The 13,764-nt window shown below is 39.2% G+C and overlaps 1 protein-coding gene across 25 annotated transcripts in view; it reads left to right on the forward strand.

The window, feature by feature from the left end:
• TCF4 (transcription factor 4) overlaps nucleotides 1-13,764 on the forward strand; it is a 344,054-nt gene that overhangs the window by 147,003 nt on the left and 183,287 nt on the right. The window contains exon 1 of one of the 25 annotated variants that reach the window (XM_036419958.2): nucleotides 11,214-11,292. The exons of 22 other annotated variants lie outside the window; for them this stretch is intronic. The gene's annotated coding sequence lies outside the window, so the exon portion shown is untranslated. Of the gene's footprint in view, nucleotides 1-11,213; nucleotides 11,306-13,764 lie in introns of those variants that run through there. 2 more of the 25 variants (XM_036419960.2, XM_036419959.2) reach the window with 2 other exon arrangements.

Consider the following 13,764-nt stretch of genomic DNA (forward strand, 5'->3'; position numbering starts at 1 on the left):
CGGAGTTCTGGGGGAGCCTTCACAAGAAGGGACATAGCCCAGAAGAGGCAGGCGAAGTTGGCATCTAAGTTCAGATCCGAATGAACTGAAGAAGTTCTTCAGGCAAATGGAGCGGTGAAGGGATGCGATGGGGGGGGGGGGGGGGGTTCCAGGCCCAGGGAGTTACATTTGCAGAAGGCTAGAAGGAGGGAAGGATTGGACATTTCTTTCAGAGCGCTGAAAGAGGGAGAGTGAGAGGAATGGGTTCTCCATGGCCACGAGAGCCAGCTGTGCAGGGTCTTACAAGCCATGTTAAACATGCCGTTCATTCAGCAGATATGTGACCGGACTATGTCGTGTGCCAGGCACTAGGGACACATCAGGAAGCAAAGCGGGGAAGACCGCTTGCCCTTGTGGAGCTTTTATTCCAGTGAGCAGAGACCGCCGATCAACATGCTGCAAGTGGTTTTGAAAGCAGGCCAGAAGCGTGTGTAGTCCAAATGGTTACAGTCTCAGCATTTGCCAATATCTTTGGGCCAAATCAGAGAATATTTAATAAAAATAACTTTGCAATCATTTTCAGTTCAGGTCTGATAGGCTGCAGATAGATTTATTGATAATTCAACATACTTGCAGGGAAAGTTGGAGGCTACCTGTAATTTATATGGATTGATCACTCACTCTGTGCCAGGTATTGGGCTAAGCAGTGAGCATTCCATAGTGAAGGAAATTACTGAAGTTCACTGCAATCAGTATTTCTAGTTCATTATACAGATGCACCTTGAGAGTCCAGGGCTTATCTGTAACGTTAGATGAGAATACTTGAGGGCTGATCAGGAAGGAGAGGTTGTCTCATATTCCTGTTTTTAAAACTCATTACCAGGACCAGAATTCTTCCTTGTATCATTTTGACAGTCTCACTAAACAGAAAAAAAATAAATGCTTGATTTTTTTTTTTTTTACCATGCAAACAAACAAATATTATATACAGTGATTGAAACTAGACATTTGCTTGTCACTCAAAATTAATGATTTGTAATTAAGTAAGTTTTAGTATGGTTGAATACTTTTTTGGTGGAATTAATAAGGAGCAAAGTCAGTACTAGAAGTCCGTGTATAGAAGCAGAAGGAGAAATATAGCTGAGCATAGTGAAGGAAGAAAAGATTTGTTCAAGTTCACCCTACAATTCTAAGAGCATGGAATGAAAATATGTGATGTGTGAGAGGTATTTGAAAAACTTATTTTACTCTGGAAATCTTAGCCTGATTTGTTTTATTTCCTTTAGAATAAAAGTTGCAAGTGGGTAGGAACTATGCCTTTAAATGTTAGCCTATAAAGGACTGGAAAACTACTCAAGGGTAACAGCTGAAGAGGAAATGGCTCTGTCAGCGTCATGCACATGGATGATTGGGCACATGGGGGACCAAGCAGAGAGAAGGGTGCGGAGGGGAGAGGTCGTAAAGCAAGGAGGCTTGTTTGGAACTAAAATATAGTAATCACAAAGCAAATTACTTTGGGAAACACTGAGGTGATATATTTTTCCTCTTAACATAATACAAATATGTACAATTGCAAATGTGTGGTGTTTCTTGCACAGACATTACTGTCATCAGCAGCATACACAGTTGGATGTATTTGGAGAAACAGTTAATCATATGGTTCTCTGTTCGCTTTTCATGTCACCAGCGGCATGCATTTTCAAAACAGCCCAGATTAAGGTCCAATCTTTAGAGATGTGATACAAATATAAAGCCGACTTTTCACATAAGAGCAAATTAAGTTTATGCTCCATCAGTATTAAATGGTAAATAACAAGAGTGACCTTTGTCCAACCACCTCCATAATGCTTTTTGCTCATGCCCATAATGTGGATCAGTATCCTAATTTGGTAACAATAGCCACTGGTGATTTGCTTTCACAATGGGCCAAACACTATGCTGTTATTTGCATGTTTTATCTTATTAAAATGATCCTCATTTTACAAATAAACAAAGTGTAGAAAAGAGCCGAAACCGATTTGGCTCTGGATAAAGCGTCAGCCTAGGGACTCAAGGGTCTCAGGTTCGATTCTAGTCAAGGGCATGTACCTTGGTTGCGGGCACATCCCAGTGGGGGGTGTGCAGGAGGCAGCTGGTCGATGATTCTCTCTCATCAATGTTTCTAACTCCCTATTTCTCTCTCTTCCTTTCTGTAAAAAAAAAAAAAAATCAATATATATATATATATATATATATATATATATATATATTTTTTTTTTTAAAGTGTAGAAAAGAAAGTGGCAACAAAGTGAAATATGGTTCCTAAAATTTTAGGGAAGATGTCAGACTTTTCAAATGTGTTGCTTGATTTGAGGTAGTTGATCTTAGAACACCTGCCACTAACCTTCAACTGCCTTCTTCTCTCATGTGTAGAAGAAAATGTGCCCTTTCTTAATTCGCTTGTCCGCCCTCAACATTTGCATTCAAGCTTATTATTATGACTCTCTGGTCATGGGATCTTTTCTAAGAAATCGTTCCCTTTCTCTTTCTTTCATCATCTGTTGTCCCTGATTCCTTTCCCTCTGTGTAAAAATGTGCAAATAGATCCTCTCCTCTGGCAATGGTTGTCAAAGTGTGGTTTACACATCACTTACTTAAATTCTCTTGGGGTTTATGTTAAAATAGGGACATACTTCAGTCCTGCGAATAAGCACCCCTCACTAGGGTATAGTTCACGAGTTTTTCTGAAACTACATATTCTCAAAGGTGTTTTGCCAGCTTCTAAGATAGCACAACTTCCAATCCCGTGTTTTTTCCTATTCTAGTATTTTTATCTTCTGAAACCCAGCACCTCCCTCAACATCTACAGTGTCAGAATTAACTCTTTCCATTCTTCTTACCACTCTTTTATTATCTATTTTCCTCTTTTGTTTTTGCAAGTATATGCATGGGAAGAGCTTAGAGTTTGGTGGTAGAGTGGAATTTGACTTCCAGCTTGATTATCGAGCAACTATAGACATTGGACTATTCATTCATCTTTAGGAGGACTCTGTTCTGGAGATTTACATGGCTAGCAAGTGGCATTTTTTATTTGGGAGCTCAACGGTTTTTGCTCTAAGAACTTACCTTTCCCAATTTGCTGGTGAAAAACTTAGAAATTGCACATTTTGCCAGGGCTGTGGTCCCTGAGTAAGAGCCAAAAGATGAACTGCCTTTTACTCATTCTGCCTCCCCTACATACCCATGGTCCTTTCCTACAACAAATCATGGTCAGTTTGGCATGGCAGGTCCTGGAAAGAGAGATATTTTCTCTAGTGAGCCAGAAAATGCAACAAGATCTGTCTGAGATTGATGGAGATAAGTGTTTGATCCAATTTACACTCTGCCAGAAAATATTTTTTCTTGACAGCTGGAGAGATCAAAGATCTAAAACTGTGGATATAGGGTGATGAATGTTCTAATGTTAATATTTTATGAATAATATAGTGCCATTTAAGGTCAACATGTCGTAATTCCCTCTGTCTGGGGAACTCCAGCCAGCCATGTACGGAGAGAGGAATTCCAAGCACAGAGGTCTTCACTCCAAGGAGACAGGCAGTCATTACCTGCCTGTGGATAGTTGAGCAGGGCAACCTTTAATCGTCTGTGACAGATCATGTCAAGAAACAGGAATCCACAGGTTTTTGCAGTGGGGGCTAACTCATTTGAATTGAGGAAGACTTACGGATGAGTCGGTCTGATAAATGGGATTTTCAAGTATTATCATAGGAGAGAAGAAAACTTATTCTTGGGCGAGAGCAATATGATGGCATAATTACCCATTACCAAGAAAAGGTACATACTTTGTCCTAAGCCTGGGCATGAGTATAGTCATTCATGTTGTGCAAAAACGTGTCGGGACTTGTGGCTTCTGTAGGGACGCCCAGATGGAGGAAAAAGACTCTATGAAATGCATTGTCCTGGTGTTGCTGGGTGTGGCCCTGGGCTTGGGTCAGAGAGATTCAGCCACCAAATGAGGTGTTTTCTTGCTTTGGGCAACCTTGCTTAGCATTGATTTTAGTTACATGCTTTCTGAGAGCCTTTTGTGGTTCTTATTTTGACTATGGATATATATATATATATATATATATATATATATATATATGTATATATATGTATATATGTATATATATGTATATATATTGATTTAAAACATTTCCATTATTTTAGCTTTGCATTCACAAAAGATATTTAATATCCTTATATTTCACAGATTTTACTTAATTAGATTTAAAACGTTTCCCCCCATTTATATTTCTCTTATGTAAGTTTTTCTACTTATTTATTTATTTATTTATTTATTTATTTTATCAGGTTAGGCTGTTAATAAATGAGAGTTCTACCCTTCCCCTGGGTAGAACTCTCATTGATTCACCAAATATCTCTCCATTATGAATCATGATGTTCACAGTGTAACAAGCTCTTTTAGCTTATAAGGATCAAATTAAGAGGTCATGATTACTTTTTGACAACAAACATTATTCGTCCTCTTACTTTTGACTTCTAGCCTAAAATCCATGGTCTGTGATGAAATAAAGGCAATTTCTCTGAGGCTTACTTCTCATCTTAAAAATAAAAATAATGCTAGCCCTGACTTATGTGACTCAGGTCATCATTCGATATACACTACTGGTTCGATTTCCTGTCATAACACACGCCCAGGTTTGGGTCTGGGATCTCCAGTTTGGGGTATTCAGGAGACAGCAGATTGATGTTCCTCTTTCTCTTTCCCTCTTCCTTCATCTCTCTAAAAAAAAAAAAATCAATAAGAACATATCTTAAAAAATGAAGATAATGCTATCTACCTCAAAACATTGTAATGAAGATTAAATGAGAGATATACATCTAGCACATGAGGTGGAAATAGAAGATTCTTATAAATCTAATTTAATTTATTCTTCAATTTCTGTAAAAGTTCAGGGAACATTAGTAAGTGTCTAGTTGAAAAAGGAGATCATGATTTTGGTGTTAAGTTTGAAGTACTTTTAAACTATTCAAATGAAGATATCAAGTAGGTGGTTCGAGTTAAGGGTGTAAAGCTCAGAAAAGGCCGAGCAAAGGTCCATAATGGAAGGAACCTTCAGCATATAGTTGCCAGTTAAAGGTACAAGACTATGTATGGCATCTCCACAACAAGTGGACTAGGGCCCAGCAGTTGAAGGATTCTCAACCCTTAAAAAAGCCTTTGAGTGAGAAAGAAAGAGAATGCCCAAGAAGTAGGAGAAAAAGGAAATGTGATGACATCAAGCAGATTTTATAAAGAAAGGGGATATGAGTATCTTTTTTTATGGGTGATGAGAGCTGAACATTGTCTGTTGGCTCTAACAACATAGTGGTCATCGCTGACATGTTCTTGGAGAAGTCATGGGATAGGAAGACTACTCCCCATTCCCCAGAATGAAATTATCTTTCCCCTTACCTGGCAGTGTTTTCATCGTATATATTTCTAATGTGAATTTTCCTCTGTGATTGATAACAATAGGTGTTTGTACAATATTTAACTTCATTCCCATAATTCCCATAATGAATGATTAGTTTCCTGAAGATAGAGGTTATGCAAAGTACCATGTAAATTACACCTAGTAAGTATTTAATAGTTCAGTCTTAAAATCATTGGTTCTAAATAACAAGGCATGTTTGTCTGTTTATCCACTAAACAGTTGTTTATTTAAAAGCTCCATACCATGTGTTAGGCACTATTTTAGTTGTTTATTTAACAACTCCATACTATGTGTCACCACTATATTTAATATAGTGGTGAACAAAAGATATTCCCTTTCTGTATGGAAGTTACATTGAGGTGAAGATAGATGATAAAAAATACATCTATTGTATATTTTGAGTACCTTTAATGTCTTAACTTATTTATTCCTCAGAACAAGCACCCATGACATAGATGTTATTACTAGTCCTATTTTATTGGTGAGAAAATGGAGGCTCCAAGACATTCAGTACCTCGCAGTGTTATCATTTCAGTAGGGTTTGGATCTGGGGCACAAACCAGGCACTTTGTGTCCCAAATCCATGCTGTTAAGTACCCCACTGCAAAGTGTTTGGCACACAGTAAATTATCACCATCATTATGATTACTATTAATGTTATTAATAGTAGTTATTTATCAGCCTAGCAATTGTTTACTTCAGTTCAGATGCGGAAACGGATATGTGACTCATTGGCAAAACTAAATTTAGAAGCCTAGGTTCTATGCTTCCAAGTCAATGTTTTCCCCTCATATAGTGCCTCTTCTTTAAGGGAGGGAGTGTATAAAGAGAGGAAGAGTAAAAAGGAGGAAGGAAGAATGAAAGAATGGGCAAAGAGAAGGAAAGATATGTGGAAGAGAAGTAGGAAGGACTTAAACCTGTTTGATTTTGAGATTTGGATGTTACCAAACTATGTCTCATTTTTCAAGTTTTTTGTTCTCTCTATTCTCTGGAGGAAATCTTTTAGTTAAAGATATTTCCATACACAATAATTATATCCCATTTCATAGACTAGCAAAAAATAATTCAGGGCTAGAAGACCCTAGGTATTTAAAAGACTTTATTTTGGAAAGAATATTATTACTGGCATTTATATTGGGAGGCATTGGTTGGAAGATATACTAGAAGCCAAGTCTTTGAAGGGTGTGTGTGTGTGTTAAGTAGTACATACTTATATCCTAGTAATATTGAATTTACTTTGTATATACATGTTGGGGGAGACACATTTTTCTATGGTGGGGAAGTTTTTGTACTTATATGCATGGCTGCTGTATTATAAAGCACCATGTTTAAACATCACAAATATACACTAAATAAGGGACAGATGCACAAGGAATTTTAGCAGAGTTTTTCTAAATGGCAAATAATTAGAGGGGAACATATGCCTATGGGCAGCAAAGGATGAAGTGAGGTAGCAGGAATTTTAAAAGGGAGATAGAAATGCATATTGTAGAATGCAGTCTCTCAAGGATGTTTCAGCCTAGAGGGTGTTCTTTCCTAAAGTCTTCTGTTTTCGTGCATTCTGACATTAAATTTTGTTCTCTCTCTCTCTACCTATATTCCCCTAAGAAATCGATCCTGATAGTCATTCCAACATGGAACAGATTTTCATCAAATCTCACTTTTCGATGACTTTGTGGTTTGCATGTCTTTTTTCTTCCTCCCCAGGGCCTTGTCCTTTCACCGGACTGCCAGGATATGACATTTCACAACAGTGTCATTCCTCGTTCATTTATTATTTATACCCCATCTATTTCTAAAAGGTAGCCAACCAATAGCAGGCACCTATGAATGTGATGTTTTTTCTCGATGTGCATTTTAGGATGGACGTGGCCCTGCTTTAGGACAACTCTACTCTAAGATGGGTTGTGTCCATCTCAGAACTATTCTGCGTAGTCTTGATGTGGAAGAGGAAACAAATCTCCAAGAACAGAGTAGAGAAGAGCATCAGGCATTTCCACCTTCCTGCAGGGTGGTAGTTTAAGCAGCAGGGGCACGGAGCAGAGCAATTGAGCTCCCCGGCAAAGCTGAGTTGCAGCACCTGATCATTATCCTTCAGGTTTAAGTTTTACCTGTTGTGCTCATTGCGACAAAAGAAATGAAATCTCTGTAATTATATTGGATGGGGGAGGAGATCATGTTTTAGTTCCTTTGATCTCGAGCTAGAATAGGCCCTGCTTTTTGGAAATTTAATTTGAAAGAATCCAATGTACACATCTGCTTTTTGTACTGCCATTTCTATTGAGCTTGAAAAAGAGAAATTTATTAATGCAAACGTGCAGAGTCTGGTCCTTGAGAAAACAAAAAAACAAAAACACACACACACACACACATTTTCAAAACACAAGGTGATCTTTCTGCATATCTATGGAAGATTTTTAATAAATATGTTCTCTGTTTTTCTTCTGGAGTTCGTTCAGAAATGAGGAACCAAGTATAAAAATTATAGGACACAGTGGGGTACAGAAAGATTCATGATTATTTCAATATTGAAAAGTTTTCAAAGGACAAATGAAATGGTAAAGAGATAAGAAGTATACTGAATCCTCAAAGAAGAAGAAAAATAAACCAAAAACAAGTGCATCATCAAACCATTTTGAGAACATTTGAATTGATGGTAGAGCCCATGCTACGAGACAAAGCTTTCATTTCCATGGATCCAATCTGCCTAGTGTTCTGTAAAATTGCCTTTGCCTAAAAATGGCTTGGCATGCAGATTTTAGGCAGGGCACTTTCTCACCCCAACTTAGCCTGCACTCTTTATTTTTGTACCATTACACTGAAACTTCACATGAATGACACTTGACTTAATTCTTAGAGTGGCTGGATTGCACGTTCTATTTTGATTAACTTTTTCTTGTTCTCAGTAAATTTCCCAGTAAAGACTAAAAATGTCATGAGCATTTTGGGACACGGCTCCTTTAAGCTATTTGCAATCATATAGTTGTTCTTTGTAGAGTTTGAGTGCTTTCCTAAACTTCTCATCTCCAAATGGGCAAGATAAATCAAGAATTGTTGAGAGCCTTCAATCACTGGGTGAGCAGTCACCTCTAAAGCTGGGAAAGGATCCATTTTCGGTTCTTTGAGTAAATGGAGCTGGTTTCTTACAATATTTGTGCTCTATCAACAGATCTCAAAAACCTGGTTATAAATTACCTGGGCTTATGAAGGACATCACGATTCAAGAATACATTGAATCAATAAAAAGGGTCTTTTTTTTTTTTTAATGTGATGTGATTTTTTTCAAAAGTGGTAGGCGCACAAAAGCCATAGGTATTGTCAGTCTATTCTGTATTTGTTAGTTACTTTCTTCCCCACAGAGTTTTCTGTTTATTTATTTATTCTTTAAGAAACAAAGTGCAAAGCCACCAAGTCAGCCTCTGAATTAGAAATTCTGACTTTAAACCTGGGAGCCGGTACTTAACCTGTGTCTGAGTTGGTATTTCAGCTGCGTTGCCAGGAAAACCTGTGACCCTAGTAAATGTACAATTTCACTTGGGTTCAGTGACTTTGGCGACATAGGACACCAAAGGCCACAGAAATTACTTAAGACAAATCATGCTGAGACAGAATTGGCTCCTCAGAGACTTCTGAGTGAGTGGGTTTTCGTTGGAACAGTTTTGGGGGGCCATGGCATGTACTCCTTAACCACGTCTAACTAATTAATTTCCAACCTTCCTATCTCATTGTGACTTTGCCAATGACACACATTTTTTTTTCCCTCTTCCTCACAACGCAAGACATTCAGAGTCAAAATGTATATGTCTAATGGCAGACAGTTGGGGTGCAGCACGCAGGCAGTCACCCTTAAAAATTAATGAGCTTAATGATGGTTAGAGAAGTGACGGTGATGGTAGCTTGGGAGGGAGGGGCCCCAGGCCTGGCAGAAGGAAGAGAAGGCCGGACTCTCCTCCTGAGTGACAATGATGTGAGCCCCTTCCTTATCTCCCTTCCCCATTCCCCCTCTCCCCTTCCCCCAGCCGCCACCCCTCCCATGCAACCTCCCCTCAGTGGAGCCAGAGCAGCTAGAGAGACAGGGCGATTATGAAGACGTCAGGGGGAGGCTAGGCAGGCGAGGGGGGCGCCGTGCTCCAGATGAGGTCCGGGGGGAGCCGAGGAGGGTCACTCATGAACGACCGTGTGTGTGTGTCTGACAGACTGTGAAATGGTGCGTTGTTGCACGGCTGCGCTGCACCTGGGCCCTTCATCTGTGATTGATTGGTTTGGTCATGTGTAATGGTCCCATCTGCTCCGTGTTGTTTTTCTTTTTTTACTTATAAACACCGTTCCCAGCGGCTGGGAGAGGATGAGCTATGTTTTGTCATCTTCACTTACACTTTAGCTCAAAAAAAGTGGTCAACTAGGTGAGCTCCAAAGTCTATCCAAGTAATGTAGTAGGAAGGTAGGCTTTTCCCTTTGGCTTGGGGTGTGTGTGTGTGTGTGTCTGCATGTGTGCGCCCTCCTGCGCAAGCGTGTGTGTGTGTGTGTGTGTGTGTGTGTGTGTGTGCGCGCGCGTGCATGCGCGTGTGTGTGCGCGCCCAGAGTTTCATGCTGCCTGTTAATATCTGAATAGTTCTTGAACCACGGAAGACCAAAAAATCACAGAAATGATTTGCACAAATCTGTGTATTGTGACTCTTACTGCAGCGAGGAGTGCATTTTTTTTTTTTTTTTTGTAACGGAGCCAATACTTAATTAAAACCGCTGACATCATGGTGTTATAATTAAGCGTGGCATTAATTAAGCTGGAATAACGATTTTTTTTTTTTTTATTAAGAACGGCTTCCATTGTATACGACCGTTATCGGCGAAAAACAAAATAATTTTAAAGCAAACATGAATTCCCCCTCAAGGAGCCCTTTTCAACTTCCCCAAAGTCCAAGCCCAGCCTCAGGGCTGTCGTCATCAGGGGTGTGTGTGTGTGTGTGTGTGTGTGTGTGTTGGATGGTGTTGGGATGGGGGGGAGAGAGTGGAAGTGAAATTTGTGTGTGTGTGTTTTTTTTCCACCCAAAAATGCTGATCGGCTCCTGGCATTCTGATGGCTAATTATGCATCGGAGAGCTTCGACAGCTGCATTCATCATCATAAAATGTAATAATTAATGACATTCCAACAAAGAAAAATATGCAAATGAGGACTCATTAGCATTTTCATATTCAGCTTTGATAATGCTTTTGCTGACAAGGTTGTAATTAATGAAAATTCATGTCGCAGTCAGGAGATTGGATCGGTTTCATTCCGCTCACAATTCCCAAATGCTTGCATTATGGAAAATCGGCAGCTCTGCCAACTTTTCAGGGAAGAAAAAACACACACACACACACACACACACACACACACACACATACACACACACACTAAAAGCACCAGATGCAAATTAATGGTAGGGAGTCTTTAACTCTTTAAGCCACCCCCTAAATTTCCATCACAGGAAACATGTGATGAGTTTTAACCTAAGAACTGGATTCTTCCTCTTCTTCTTCTTCTTCTTCTTTTTTTTTAATAATAGCAATGAAACTCCTTTTATTGATGACCCCAGTATGAGGATTTCTGGCAAACTTTTTTTTTTTTTTTTAGTATTTAAAAAAAAAAAAATCCCTCTACCTTTTCCCCTCTTTCATTTTCTCTTTCAAGACTATTTAAATTTACATAGTAAAACATGTCAGGACAGTCAAGCCCCAGCGTGTTGTGTTCTGTCCTCTTGCTGGCAAATTTACGCCACGACAGTGTATTCACCCACATGCTTTTTGGCGACTCTTCACCACGTATTTGTGCTTAGATCTCCGGGTGCCTCCCTCCGTGTGCTCCCCATAAGGTCCGAAAGAAAAGCAAGTATTTGATTTCTCTATTCAGGGGTGTGTGTGTGTGTGTGTGTTTTTTCCCTCTTTTCATTTTTTTTGGATGATAGTTGTTTTCATAGTGCTTTTTCTGTTTAATCTATTCCCTTTGTGGTTTCGGGGAAGAGTTTGGGAATGAGCCCATAATTCTCTCACTCAACACTTCTGGTGCAGTGTTGGGCTTCAAACGTAATTTTAAAGGACACCGTGCAATCAAAATGGATACCCAGGAACCCCAGAACAGAGCTACCGACAAGCAGTCGGTACAGAGAGCTAGTCATTCATGAGCCCTCTGTGTGTTGCTTTCAAATGTGTGACTGTAGATTTGGCAAAAACCATTTGATGCCAAGGTGGTGCTCTGTTTTGTCTTCCTCGCCTGAAGTTAAACTGAAAGTTCCATCTTGCCCTCAGCACTACAAAGAAAAACCTCAGCAGCGTTCTGACCTGACTTCACATTTAATCTTTAGGTTAAAACAATGATTACTACTCAGGCTGATATTTTTGCTGAGGCAGATGTGTTTTTAAAAAAAGAAGGAAAGAAAAGGTTTGTGTAAGGATTAAGAAAAGGGGAGAAGGAACACATCTTTCTTTATAAATTGTCAAATTTATAAGTGTTTTCACTCTGAATGATATAAAACAACTTCAGGCAGTTTCTAAGATGCAGTTTCCTGTTTATTGAAAGTGAAATTGTAATTCCCAAAATTGCTAGTCTAGCATAAATAAAGAATTTAAATATGTCTTGTTAGGGGAAGATAGAAACTTTGATATGTGAGATTTAATATTGAGAACATCTAAGAAAAATAGAAAGGATCAACTATTTAGTCAGAAGTTTAATGTAAATCTTTTTTCCCTGTTATGCAATTAAGAATGACTAGGTTTTTATTCCTAATTCATCTCAGAGTTCCAAGAAACAATTTAATTTCAATCTCTCGTTTTTCCCAACTTTTGTTTTGTCACTGTGTGTGTGTGTGTTCATTGTCTGAAGATCATAGTGGCTCTGTCTTCTTTAAATTCTATTGTGTTAAATAGCAGGCAAAGGAAGGCTTCACTTTTTTTCTATTAGTTTACTTCTTTTTTATGCAGGCAAACTGCCCATCCAGATGGTAGGATTTCACCTGTAAGCAATCTGAAGCGATAGGTTAATTCTGACATTTTATAGAGCTTTTTTATTTTCTTTTCATACAGTACAACTAAGTACAGAGTGAGCACTCAAGATAATGTTTCCATTTTTTTTCCTTTTAAAGCACTTCCTGCTGTGATTGGTCCCCCCTCCCACTCCCCCCCAAACACACACACACACACACACACACACATACACACATACACACAAACAAAACAAAAACAAAAAACAACAAAAAACAACAAACCTGTATTTGGGGCTCAATTAAAATCTGTGATCTGTGGCTTCAGGCACTTTGCTGCTATTGTCAAAACCACATCTGATGAAGTCTTTGACCACTTCTAATATGTGTGAATGAGGAAGTGATGGAACACGTGTGCACCTGCAGGTTAGTTTTGGAGAAACAGATTATTTTAATTTTATAAGCTCAGGGTTCCACTGACTCTGATAAACTCCCTGTTCCTTTCCTCCCTCTACCAAAGCCATAAATGTTTTCTAACTCATTCTTCCCTCAGCAATACCAAGCATGGCAACCAGAATCCTGAAATTTGATGTTGGTTTTCAGAGTGGCTAACCTCTGGTAGCTTATGTGACTGAGGAAGCTGGGGAAATTCTCCGAGATGATTTGTGGACCTGTTTTAGGGAATCCCATTATTTTCCAAAGCAGGTTTTGGCTGTGTTTTGGGGGATAGACTATGAAAAGGGGAGGGAGTCTTAAAAGTTGTTTCTACTCGTCAGAATCGTAATCATACTATATTTACCAGTTACTCTGGAATTCTATCCTTGATTTTATTTCTAGAAATCCTGTGCTGGCATGAATTATTTCCCAGTTATTTACACAGGAGGGTGGCTGTACAAGTATCATGTCCCCTGGCTTATTCCGTTGGGGAAACATTTTTGAAAGTACTCAACTGATCTTATACTTGTCAGGATGGGGACCCTACTTGTGGCATTGTTCATTGCATTTTCTGTTTCCTGTTTTTGCACATGTTAATTCCCGAGGACATTTTCCTCTTTAAGTGATGAGCTTTCCACTGTCCGGAGCAGCGAGCTGCACTGGCTGGAGTTATTGAACTCTGAAATAGGAAGCCTGTGGGTGATCCGGTTTGCCTCCCCAGAAGCCATTGCTCTCCTCAAGGAGAATTACAGCCCCATGACTGAGAATTTCAAAGTAGTTGTTTCGCCAAAACATGCACAGATTTTCTTTCAGGTATTGCAACAAACTCAACATTTGTTTGTGGCCAGTGAAGCCAGTGATCCTGGTATTCTCATCCAGATGCTTCTCATATTTCTCTTGCAAACTTCCCCATTGGTTGGGGTCTGTGGAGAG

This window comes from Pipistrellus kuhlii, unplaced genomic scaffold, assembly GCF_014108245.1.
Source record: "Pipistrellus kuhlii isolate mPipKuh1 unplaced genomic scaffold, mPipKuh1.p scaffold_m20_p_6, whole genome shotgun sequence".
NCBI lineage: Eukaryota > Metazoa > Chordata > Mammalia > Chiroptera > Vespertilionidae > Pipistrellus > Pipistrellus kuhlii.